Here is a 13215-nt window from a genome sequence, read left to right on the forward strand (position 1 = left end):
GCTACTTAACCTCTCCGAGCTTCAGCTTTCTCTAAAACGGGTACAGTGATGACTAACAGACGGTCAAATGAGACAACATTTATAAAGCACTGAGCATAATACTGGCACACAGCAAACATTCAGTAGATGATACTCATCATCATTAATATATTCTAATATATTATTGATAATACTAGCATATTGTTTGTTAATAAATAACAAGATATACTATATTACAATGTTAATAATTATCTGAGTCAGCAATGTGTCGGGGCTGACTAAAAAGAGCTAATGTGAGCCCAGACTAAACAGAGGTCAAGGGTGCAGAAGAAGGAGGGACTGGACTGGCTTTCCTTTGAGCTGGTTGGTTAGATCCCAGTTGATGGACTGTGTCCAGTCCTGGCCTGCCCCTTGGCAGAACAGAGATAACTGAGATGGATGCAGAGGAAGCAGCTGGGATGTGAGGGCCTGGAAACCCAACCCGTGGGGAGTGGGTGCTGCTCAGCCAGCAGGAGAGGAAGCTGCAGCCATCCTCATCACCCCACAATCTCTAGGGCTGGCCCAGAGCAGATGAGACTGAAGCACCTGGTGGGGTCCCAGAGGGCAGACCTGGGGCTGGGGACAGAGAGGAAGCTACAAGGAGGCAAGTTTCAGCTCTATGTGAGGAAGAACTTTCCTTCAGGTCAATGAGACCACTTCCCAGGGACCAGCTCTGTAGGGAGAGCGCTCCTCAACACCACAGCTATGTCAAAAGATGCTAAGACAAGCCCTGCCTTACCAAGAGGGGGCTCTCCCCAGGAGAGAGGCTGGTCTCCATCAACACTCAGCCTGACCTGACAGTCTCTGACTCATGACACATCTGCCCTTGTTGGAATCTTGGGAGTATAGACATTACTCATCCATCCAACCATTCATGAATTCATCCATTTATTCATTCCTATATGTCTGTGGTCAGTGCCAAGGATATAGCAAGCATCAGCTCTGCCTTCCTGGGGTTTACATTCCAGAGCAGCGGCTCTCAAACTCTATATGCATTATTCAAGAAGGGACAATTTGAATAGCCACCTGCAAAAGAATGTAGTTGGATCCTTACTTCACATCATATACAAAAATTAACTCAAATTGGATGAAAGGCCTAAATGTAAAAGCCAAAACTGTAAAACTCTTAGAAGAGAACATAAGGTAAATCTTCATGACCTTGGATTTGTCAGTGGTGAAAAAACTTGTCAGTGGTTTCTCAGATATGAAACCAAAAGCACAAGCAACAAAAGAAAAAATAAAAGACGTCATCAAAATATAAAACTTTTGTGCTTCAAAGGTCACCAACAAAAGTGAAAAGACAACCCACAGAATGGGAGAAAATATTTGAAAATCATATAATTGATAAGGCACTTGTATCTAGAACACATAAAGAACACTTGAGGGAATCCCCTGGTGGTCCAGTGGTTAGGACTCTGTGCTTTCAGCCATGGCCCACCCGGGTTCAATCCCTGGTCAAGGAACTTAGATCCCACAAGCCACATGGCGTGGCCAAAAAAACAAACAAACAAACAAACACTTGAAACTCAAAAATAAATAACCCATTTTAAAAGGAATGAAGGATCTGAAAAGACATTTCTCCTAATAACATATACAAATGGCCAACAAGCACTTAAAAAGACGTTCAACATCATTAGTCAACAGGGAAATGCAAATCAAAACCATGATGAGATACCACTTCATACCCAATACCATGCCCACAATCAAAAAGTCAGATACTAACAAGTGTTAACAAGGATGTGGAAAAATCAGAACCCTCATATACTTCAGGTAGTAATACAAAATAGTGCAGCCACTATGGAAAGCAGTCTGGCACTTCTTCAAAAATTTAAACATAGGGTTATCATTTGACCCAACAAATCCACTCCTAAGTATAGATCCAAGAAAAATGAAAACGTATGTCCACACAAAAACTTGTACATGAATGTTCATAGCAGTATTACATCAAATATACATCAACAGATGAATAGATAAACAAAATGTGGTATATCTTTTCAGTGGAATATTATTTGAAAGTAATGAAGTACTGATACATGCTACAACATAGATGAACCTTGAAAACTTTATGCGAAGTGAAAGAAGGCAGATACAAAGGACCACATATTATATGACTCCATGCATATGAAATGTCCAGAATAAGCAATCTATGGAGACAGAAATTAGGTTCATGGTTGTTTAGGACTGTGGGAATGGGTGGGGTGTTCTGAAATAGATTGTGGTGATGGTTACATCACTCTGTGAATATACTAAAAAGAACTGAATGGTATCCCGTAAGTGAGTGGATTATTTGATACATGAATTATATCTCAATAAAGCTGTTACCAAAAAGGAATCACCCAAGGTATATTCTGCCAGAGCTACAGACCCGTAGGTTTGGATTTAAAGCTGCCTGGGGTGGGGTCTGAGCATCAGTGGTTTTAAAGCCCCCCAGGTGGTTCCAATATGTAGCCAAGGTTGAGAACCACTGGTCCAGGGGAACCAATACCTCCCATTTCCTGAAGGTCCACAAGCTGCCTTACCTTCACTACCTCGTGCCGTCTTTACAACCCTATCCCACAGACGTGACAGGTGCAACAGTCTTTTATCCATAACTCTGAAATCCAAGAAGCTCTGAAAAAGGAGAACTTTTCCATAAATTGGCAGAAATTCATTTGGTGTCAAAAAACCCGAGCTGAACCTACATGAAGCTATTTATGGTCTTTATTAATCCTATTTAATGTGAATATCCATACATTTCACTGCAGAAATCATCACCTGTTTGCTTACAGGCTGCTCTCCTTACCCTGCTGGGGGTGTTTAATAAAGCATAATGTACACAAAAGCACTTTCTAAAACTCTGAAAAATTCTAAACTCCAAACCAGATCTGGACCCAAGCATGTCAGATAAGGGACAGTGGACCTATATGTGTTCCCATTTTACAGAGAGAGGAAACTGAGTCTGAAAAAGGCAAAACAACCTGCGTGAAGTCCCAGAGAGAGGACTCCTACCTGAATCCTTCCTTGCAGCCAGGAAGCCCCTCGGTCTCTTGCCTGCATCCTTCCCTGCTCTCCTTCTTGGCCCACGGACACGTGGGGACTCCTGTTTGCCCAGACATGTGGGCGTCTGCTGCTCCAGGCCCATCTCCAGCCAGCTCCTGGCAGGGCCTCGCCCACCACACGAGGGGCCTGCCCCGCCCGAGCAGGAGCTGGAGCCGGAGTCTGCTTTGTAATTTGCTCTGCCAGCCCGCCCTCCCGGCTGCAAACGGAAAATCCGAGAAGGTGGTCTGCTTTTCTGGCAGATGTCAGCCCCAGCCGGCCAGGGACAGGGTAGCTGCTAGGTTGGAAACACATTTTAGTGGAATTAGCAGAAAGGAAAAATGTTAATTCTGCAACACTGAGACCCTGCTGGCAAGAAAGAAACAGAGAAGACAACAGATTGAGGGCTGCTCCTTCCCGGCTTCTTCACCCACCAGTGGCATTTGTTAATGTAATTAATGACAATAAGAGAAGCTACTATGTAGTGAGGCCCTGCTCTGGGCCAGGGGCCAGACTCACTACTTGTCAGAAATTGACACGCCCCAGGGTGTGAAGCATTATTGTCCCATTTTTCAGAACCAAAACCAAGGCCCCAAGAGATGGTGTGAATTGCCTGAGGTCACACAGCAAGGACACAGCTAAGCAGGACTGGACCCAGCTCCTCCTGATTCTTAAGATCAGCTCTTTTCCCCCACACCACACACAGAGGGTCGTTTTAGCCAAAAGTCTGTAAAGAAGCTGAACCACTTCTTTCCTCAAGTCAGAGTTATTCAGGGCAAGCAGTAGGGCAGCTTCAATTCAGTTTCCCGCCTTCCCTCCTCTTTTGTATTGGGACTGCCCCCCAGGCCATGTACTCCTCTGTAGCTTTTCTCTCAAGAAGCTTCAGAGATGGGTTAATTAGCCCATTTCACAGATGAGAAGACTGAGGCCTGCAGAGCGAAAGTAGTTGCACCAGGCCACAACCCAGGTCTTCCTCCTCTCTGTGTGATCCTCTGTGTGGCTCTTAGCTGGATGCCAGTTTTCTGCAACTCCAGACAGTGGAGAAAAGCCTACTCTGGGAGAACCAAGATCTCTTTCCTTTTGTGGACACAGGGACAGCCTAAGACCATAGGAGTCACAGGAGGGCACTGCTGTACATGGATTCACTCATCACTCATTTGTTCAAAAACCATGGACACACCCTTCTCTGAGCTCCAGCTAGACACTAGAGACACAGCAGAGGATCAAACAGTCCCTGACTCCTGGGAGCTCAGAATCTAGGTGAACAACTTGCAAACCCACCGTTCCACACCCAGTCCAGTGCAAGTTGCAGTGGGTTCTCTAAGACCCGGAGGAAACACAGAAGGAGCCCCCCCAGGCTGCCAGCAGGAGTCGGGGAAGGCTTCACAGAGAAGGAAGCATTTGAGCTGAGAGTTGAGGGATGAGTTGACTTTGGTCAGGTGGGCAAGCTGGAGAAAGGCTGTCCAGGCCCAGGACACAGCATGTGCCACAGTCCAGAGGTGGGAGAAGGTGATGGGGACCCCTAGGCAGATTGTGGTGTCAAGAGCATAGAGTGAAACCCTGGGCCCAAGACAGAACCAAAGTCTGGGGACCATCTCCTCACTCAGTTGGCCATAGAGAGTCATGGCCACAAGGACCTTCCAGGAGGGGCAGGTTTTGAGGGGGTGGCTGTTAATTCTAGGGCACCAACATCCTAAGTAAATGGCCCCACCCAGGAGAAGACCCAACCCTGAGCCCTGAAGTCTGGGCAGCCTCTGTGGCTTTGGACCAGCCAGTGAAGACTTCTCTTGGTCATTAATCGCAGCATGTGCTAATGTTTGATAAATTGCCCAACAGTTGCATTAGCTAATTAACTCCCCGAACAAAACCAGAGAGTTCATCTGTTTTTATAAGATGCCCAAGAGCATCCTGGGAACAGGCACGGTGGTCGTGAATAAAAGAGAAACATTCATTTATGGTAATTGGTTTCAGCTCCTCACTTGGCTGCTTGTCCTGACCTAAATGTATCCAGTTGTTCCCTCTGCCTTGCTCTGGTTTGGGGGTCACTCCTAATGGTTTAATTCAACAAAAAATGTCTGCCATTTCCTGTACCCTCTGTCTTTTTTCACCCTCCTCCCAAACGGTTTTCTTGCAAGCAGCCTCTCTGCAAGTCCCTCCCGGAGCTGTTTCCTTCTCAGGGAACAAAGTCAAGATTGTTGACAGAGAAAAAAGGTCTTAACTCCAGGCCAAGAAAAGAAGGTGGGGGAGGGGATAAATGAAGGTCATAATCATTTGTTTGTCTTCCACCCGGACTTCACAAAGCAGGTTTTGTCCAAGGCCGGTGGTCAGGGACTCTGACACAGAACATGGCCCTGGTGACCAGGGGCAATTTATGGGAGGGAATGAACACAAGTCCTCATTCATGGAGCCGCCTCGGAGGAAGTGACTGAGGAGGCACATTCGCGCGGGCAGCCGGGCCTTCCCAGGTCCCTCCTGCGGGTCTGAGGCTGTGGAGGGATAGGGAGAGGCTGGCGGGGTGCTGTGAGTTTTGGCCAAACTTCAAAACCCAAGTGCGGCCCTGCCTTCCTCCGGACGGCTTTTTTTCCCCCCAGTCCTGGGCACAGATTATCTCCCCACAGGGCAGTGCCCAGAGACCGTATGGGAGTGGCAGTCCCTCCAACCAGCTGGGCTCTCCATCCCTCAGGTGGATGCCGGGAGTCTCTGCTAGCCTTTGGGACCCAAGGATGAGAGCAGCAGGAGGGTGGGGGCGGGCTGGGGTGGGGGAGAGGATCTGGAATACATTGCGCCATCAGCAGGAACAGCTTGTAAACTTTGTTGGGATGCATCTGGTAGAAAGGCGTTGTATAAATATTAGATCATTATCGGCGTATTGTGTTTCCCACTTGGGCGGAGGAGGGGCTGGCGGGCCCCAGATGCCTTTCGTCAAGAAGACAAGGATGGCTTCAAGGAGTCCTCGGAAGGTTGCCGCCTGCCCTCGGGCGGTCCTCAGGTTCAGGGCTCAGATCCTGGGGAGGGCAGTGTGACCGCCAGCCTAGCCCGCCCAGGCTCTTCCCAGGAAGGACACTGAGCATCGGGCTGGAAGGGAACAGGACTGACTGGGTGGGTGGAACAGAGAAGGCCAGTTGGTCCAGGCCAGCAAGGGACACTTTGTCTCGCTGTGTGACCCTGTCCTTCTCTGTGGGTCCCTGTCTCCATCTGAATAGCCATGAGGGGAGCCGATTTTATGACATTTGTGAATACCTGCTCGAGGCCACCTTGTGCTAGGCACAGGGGACACAGAGGTAGATACAGCACCGTGGTGGGGAGCTCAGCAACCTCAGGGCCCTTCCAGGCTGGAATGCAGGGATGGGGCATCCTTGACTGTAGAGCTCATTCCCGCTTACCTAAGAGCACTGAGCGGCATCACTTCCCAGTGCCTGTACACCCTGGGACCTGAGGGAGTATGTGCCAGCCCATTGCAAGCAGCAGTCTGTGGGGAGCAGGGCCTGAACAGTGCCACCCGCAACATCAAATCACTGTCACACCATCTTCAGCAGCATCATCATCAATCAAAACCTGCCCCTCCTGGAAGGTCCTTGTGGCCATGACTTTCTATGGCCAACTGAGTGAGGAGATGGTCCCCAGACTTTGGTTCTGTCTTGGGCCCAGGGTTTCACTCTATGCTCTGGACACCACAATCTGCCTAGGGGTCCCCATCACCTCTTCCACCTCTGGGCTGTGGCACATGCTGTGTCCTGGGCCTGGGCAGCCTTTCTCCAGCTTGCCCACCTGACCAAAGTCAACTCATCCCTCAACTCTCAGCTCAAATGCTTCCTTCTCTGTGAAGCCTTCCCTGACTCCTGCTGGCAGCCTGGGGGGCTCCTTCTGTGTTTCCTCCGGGTCTTAGAGAACCCACTGCAACTTGCACTGGACTGAGTGTGGAACGGTGGATTTGCAGGTTGTTCACCTAGATTCTGAGCTCCCAGGAGTCAGGGACTGTTTGATCCTCTGCTATATTTCCAGTGCCCAGCTGGAGCTCAGAGAAGGGTGTGTCCAGAGTTTCTGAACAAATGAATGAATGAGTGAATGAATGAACAAATGTCATCGTCATCGTCATCGTCACAATGGCTACCCTTTGTTTTGCACATCCTCAATGTTAAACCAAACACTTTATTCTCAGAGCAATCTATGAGGCTGACTCTGTCAGTGCCCATTTCACAGCTGAGAAAACAAGGGCAAGATCATACAGCTAGTAAGGCGTTCCAACCCAAGTCTGTTTGTCTCCAACACAGTCACAAGAAGCTTTTCTGTCAGCAGGCATCACAAAGTGCAAGGGAGCCTGGGAGCCAGCTCTGCTCGTGGCTCAAGGAGGACTTCTAGAAGAGGCCCTTTTGAGCTAAGACCTGCAGGATGAGTAGGAATTCGACAAGGAGGCCTGCTGCAGGCATTGTTCCCTCCCCTCTCCAAGAAGCCTTGCTGACTCCCCAGCCCCTTCCACTTCCCATCTCTGAGGGCTGGAGAACTTCCAGCCAGCTGTCCTGTGCCGCTTCCCACAGCCTGGGCCTTAGAGTCTGGCCCCCTCCCCATGTGATCACGTGCAATCCCCTCAGCAACTCTGTAAGGTGACATTATAATACACTGACAGGAAACTAAAGCACAGAAGGGGCGTGGTTTGCCCCAAGCCTCACAGCCAGTTAGTGGCAAGACTCAAACTCGGCTTCATAATGGTGATATCAGACCCGTTCGGTGCTTGAGTATGCTCCAAGGACAGCACTGGACACCGAGGAACAAGATTCAAGAGGTGGCTCTGCTGTGCTGTCTCATCTGTGGCCTCGAGCAGGTCCCCTCTCCCAAGACCCCAGCCTGCCCTCTCTAGAGGAGGAGAGTCACTGAAGGGGAATCGGACTTTGTGGTGTCTGAGGTGCCTGTGAATTGACATCATCTTGTCCCTGCTCAGCCCTGCAAAACTGGAGTGCCAAACATTAGCGTCTCCATTTGGCAGGTGGGGAAACTGAGGCCCTGGGGGATAACATGACCAGAGCACTAGAACATGCCCAGAAGAGGAAGCCCAGGTGTGGCAAGGACTGGACCCTGAGCCCTGAGGGGCAGTGAGGGTGCCGAGTTTAGTGTGGAGCAGTGCAGAGGGATCGGGGATAGAGTGTCTGCCTCAGATCTGGACAAGGCACTCCTGTGGCAGAGGGAGCAGGTGGAGTGTAGCCTCTGTGGACAGATGGCCAGACTCTGAGGGTCAGACAAAGTTCAGTAGCATCTAGTCTAAGTCATAGATGATTTCCCTGCCAGGTGTTGTCTGGCTCTGTCTTGCATACCTCCAGTGACAGAAAGCTCACTACCTCTCAATACAGCTCATTTGATGGTTGGACTGTTATGATTTTAGTTCATTCAAAGGAAGCATTTTCTATGAAGAAGCAACAAGGAACATCTATGTGAAGAGGCTGGGAGCCACAGGAAGGCATTGGAAGCTGTGAACCTCGTCATAGAGAGCTTAGGCTTGTCTGACACCCAGCGACTATCATGAACTCAGCACTCCCAGGATCCCCTCCCTTTTGGCAGTAACAGCAGACACGTATGCAGCACTTGACAGTTTACATTTGTCCAAATGCATCCTTCTAACCAGCTTGCCAGATGGCCAGGCAGGAATTATCAGGCAGCCAAGGTGGAGGAGCAGTAGGGGTCCAGAGAAGGTGAGGGCCTGCTCTGCCCAGGTTGCTCAGCCAGCGAGAGGCCACGCCAGGACCAGACTCCGATCTCCCCTGCCCCTGTGCTGCTGCCACAGTGCTGAAAAGCCACCCATGTAGGGTGCCTGCTACAAAGAACATTCTGGACCACTTCCAAATTTGGAATGGGGCACCCTTGAGCCCCTTGGAATTCCAGGCTATGCTATTTTTAGGCCAATCAGCTGTTCCACCCCTGCTCCCCTACACTAGGCCCCCCAAGCAGATTTCCCAAGCAATCAAATCCATGTGTCGCCAGTTCCAGGCCTGGCACTTTGCGAGGTGAGCACTGGATGCTCTGATGCCACCAAAGGGTGCAGGGCCCCGCCCAGACTGGAACAGTTCTGCTTTTCCTGCTGGGCTGGACCCAGAATTGCCTGCCTCGCTCTCTCGTGGGGCCAGACTCTAGATACCCCAAAGCCCTTGCACGCCTCCCAGGAACCTCCAGAAACTAGCCTACTGGACAGAGAAGCTGACTGAGAACCACAGAGAGGTGCGGACACGTGCTGATGTCGTGGCCCAGGTTCTCCCAGGCCCCACAAAGCCCATCTAATTGCTTCCCGCCTGAGCTGAGCTGGGAAGGACCGGGGGAGGCTTCTGCTCCTCCTGCTTCCCCAGGTAGTGGCCGGGCGCCGAGAGAGTAACACAGTCCCACACAGACTCGGAATCAAATCCCTGCTCAGCCACTTGCAGCTGTAAGACCTCGAGCCAGGGCCCGCACCCCACCGAGTCCATCCCCTCATCTCTATATTGTAGATACTAATAGGACCTCGTCCACATCGTGGTGGTGAGGTTTCAATGACAACACGCATGTAAAAGGCTCCACACAGGATGCGGAAAGGAGCTGGCATCCTGGACATTTTTAGCTATTATTACTTCTTAATGACATAAAGAGAGGGGCAGAGGTCTTGTTGAATTATCACAAAAAGGGGAGGGAGGAAGCAAGTTTGTTCCTGGAGTTTTGCAGGTGGAGGAGCATCGACATGATCACTGTCGCCCTAAGCACTGTCCCTTGTCTTGTCCTTGTCTGAAGCCCCCCTCCCTGGCAGTGCAGTCCTTAGGGACTCAGGTTGTGCCCACTCCTGCAGCCCCAGCTGCCCGGACCACTAACTACTCCCTGGACCTCAGCTCCCCAGTTCAATGAGGGCAGGAACCTCGGCCCCCACCTACCCACAGCCCCACAGGATCAGGTAGACAGCAGGCATTCCAGAACTGCAGAACACTGGACTTCTGGAAGGGCACAGAGAAGGTGAAAGATCGCGGGCTTTGTAATACTACAGAGCTGGTTTCTATCTCAGCCCTACCACTTCCTAGCTACGTGACTTCCAGCATGTCCCTTAATCTCTCTGGGACTCTGTCTCCTTATCTGTAAAATGGGTGTGAGAATAGCACCTACGAAGATAGTTGTGCAGGTTAAAGAAAGCAGACATGAGGCCCTTCATAAACGTGAAGATCTGCATCCCAGGCAGTCAACTCAATGGCTTTTCGGACCATAGAAACCCCACAAGCAAATGGAAACCTGAAGAGGAAAGGGCTCCTCCAAGGTCACACAGAGAATGTCAAACTAAGACCCAAGAATAAGTGGAGCCTTTCCACACGCAATGAGCAGAATCTACAACAAATGCAAAAAAAGAAAAATACCGGAGGGACTTCCCTGGTGGCGCAGTGGTTAAGAATCCACCTGCCAATGCAGGGGACACGGGTTCGAGCCCTGGTCCAGGAAGATCCCACATGCCACAGAGCAACTAAGCCCGTGCACCACAACTACTGAGCCTGCGTTCTAGAGCCCATGAGCTACAACTACTGAGCCCACGAACCATAACTACTGAAGCCCTCGCGCCTAGAGCCCGTGCTCCTCAACAAGAGAAGCCACTGCAATGAGAAGCCCACGCACCGCAACGAAGAGTAGCCCCACTCGCTGCAACTAGAGAAAGCCTGAGGGCAGGCTGTTTATAAATTTGTAAGTAAATTTATAAAAAGGAAAAAAAATACTTCTAAGAAAAATACTGGAGGCTTCTCCATGGTCCAAAAAGGCTGTGAGGCCAATGGGGGAGGAAGGCTTTCTGGGCAGGCTGTACACACAGAGTCCCCAGGACAGCATCTGCACAGCCATGGGCCACTGCCCATGGCCAGCGCACATGCAGTGCCAACGTGTCAGGAGTTAACCACAGCCCCCGCCGTGAGAACCAGCCACCTCCCTCTACCAGACACCCCTAATTCTTCCAGTGTGGCTGAGAGCTAATGAGACTCTTAGGGAGGGAGCGGGGAGGAGCGGGAGGAGTGAGACCACCTCTGCTGACAGCCCGCCCATCAAGGACACTCTCCTTGCTGGGACCTGGCCCCTGGGCGCAGAGAGGCTGTGCGGCCAGCTCACAGCTCCCAGTGACATGTTGCAGGCACTGGGGGGATGCCTGACCCCTGTCACTCAGAGGGGCGCTGGGGACCGCCACAGTGGGCCAGAACCAGGAAAGAATGGGCCAGCCCAGCCAGCCAGCAGGGGTCTGGTGACTCTGGAGTAGGCCTGAGCAGGAAAATAACAAACTCCCCACCGTCCAATCCCCACCCAACCCCAGTGTCTGGCCAGCGCAGCCGATGGGCCTTGGTACAGCAGGGCTAGCTGGGCTGGCTGGGCAGGTTGGGGGAGGAAAAGATGGACAGGGAGGTGAGCGATTCAGAGCTGATGGCCCAGGTGGCAGGTCTCCATGGGCAGCTCCCCAGTGAGTGAGACCATGTGGATCACTAACTGGCGTGAGAAGATCAGACTTCTGTTTCAAGGCTGCCCCTCCATCCTCCTCTCCCCCAATCCCCCTCCTTCATCCCCTCCCCCTCCCCCATCCCGCCCAGCCCCCATGCCCACCACCCCATGCCTGCTGTGTAATCCTGGGTTGGATGCAATCTCTCTGGATCTCTGAAGAGGGAGCGAGAATAAGATTAAGATCCCAAAGGGAGAAGGTATCAGAGGCAAATATTTGCCATGCAGGCTCTTTACTCTGGTTCAAACTGTCCCAGAGAGCTGAGGATGAATTACGATTTGAGTTGGGCTCAACAGCTGTGAACTCAGAGAGCAATCACTGATGCTGAGGGCTGGATAATGCTGAGGACACTCAGATGGATCAGCTGTAGTCATCACTTTTCAGGACCTCCCTGTCTAGTTAAGGACTCGTGACAAAAGGGACCGACATTGTCCAGGAAGAAATAGGGATGGGCAGTCAGTTTCCACGAGGGAAGGGACCTGTAGCAGACGGCAGTTGAGCCAGGCCATAAATAGTATGGTCTTTCTCTTGTGCATGGCACATAGCACGGACACAAAGGATGAATGGATGGGTGGATGGGTGGGAGGGATGGTGAATGGGGGAGTGGATGGAGGATGGATGGATGGATAGAAGGAAAGAAGGATGATGGATAGATGGATGGATGGATGGATGTTGGATAGTCAGGTGAGTGAGCAGATGTGAGAACAAAGTATTGCTTCGTTCAATTTATTCTTACAACAAGCCTCCCAAGTATAAGGATGGAAGTGACAGCCCCTTGCTCCAGGTTATTAATATAAACACCTGAGGCTGAGAGAGGGAAAGCGACTTGTTTAAGGTGACATAGTAAATTAGTGGCAAATCCAAGACCAGAATTCAAGGCTCCTGACTCCTATCCAGTACTCTTTCCACTCCATCATGCCCACTTATTCTCTTCTCCTATTCCCCTCCTCCTTCACATAAATATTTGTGTAAAGAAGAAAGAAAAGGAAGAGAGAGGAGGGAGGGAGAGTGAGAGGGAGGCAGGGAACCATCATGATTTTGTGGTAAAGGTCCTGAGTTCTGGCTCCTGATCTTGAGCAAGTCATTTCATTTGTCTTGGCCTTTTTCTCGGGTAAAATGGGCTGTGAAAATCTCCTTAGGTCACAGGCAGGAAAAGTGTTGTGAAAGCAGGAAAAGCCCTTACAAATGGGAGGGGAGGGAAGGGGGTCACTTTTTTCACGGCTCTTCACGGACTGAGCAGTGCCCCCTGGCTTCCAAACAGAAGTGAGTCCAAGGGCCAGGTCAGAAGAACAATCCCATTTACTCCCAGACCCCCACATCAGCGTGGAAGCTGGGAGGCTGGGGGTAGGGGGATGGGGTGTCAGATGAATAAGAATAAACACCCTGGGCTCTGAGCTCTGAGGCAGCGAGGAGAGCAGGCAGAGCTGAGCAGACACCACCAGCTCTCAGCTGCCCAGGTCAGCAAGTGGCACAGGGCAGGAAGAGTCCACAGCAGCAAGAAAGCTTCCACCCCGCCAACTCCCCCATTTCTAGGTGACTTCTACACTCATTCACTCATTCATTCATTCATTCATTTCCTGAGGGAAGGAAAGGGAGTGTCCAGGTACTGAGCAGGTGTCATGGGCAGACCTAGCACGAGATTTTGACAAAGTTTCTCCCATCCATTGCTCACCACGTAGCAGTGCCAGGAAATGGCAATGGTGGGTATCCCCGTTGCT

At 50.8% G+C, this 13215-nt stretch overlaps 1 long non-coding RNA gene across 5 annotated transcripts in view; it reads right to left on the reverse strand.

Annotated features, from left to right (window-relative positions):
* Nucleotides 1-13215, reverse strand: part of LOC133088603 (uncharacterized) — a 165823-nt gene that overhangs the window by 41168 nt on the left and 111440 nt on the right. For 3 of the 5 annotated variants that reach the window (XR_009700527.1, XR_009700531.1, XR_009700533.1), the window contains one exon: nt 2543-2628. The exons of the other annotated variants lie outside the window; for them this stretch is intronic. This is a non-coding gene — a long non-coding RNA (uncharacterized LOC133088603). Of the gene's footprint in view, nt 1-2542; nt 2629-13215 lie in introns of those variants that run through there. 5 annotated transcript variants of the gene reach the window in all.

This window comes from Eubalaena glacialis, chromosome 3, assembly GCF_028564815.1.
Source record: "Eubalaena glacialis isolate mEubGla1 chromosome 3, mEubGla1.1.hap2.+ XY, whole genome shotgun sequence".
NCBI classification, from domain to species: domain Eukaryota; kingdom Metazoa; phylum Chordata; class Mammalia; order Artiodactyla; family Balaenidae; genus Eubalaena; species Eubalaena glacialis.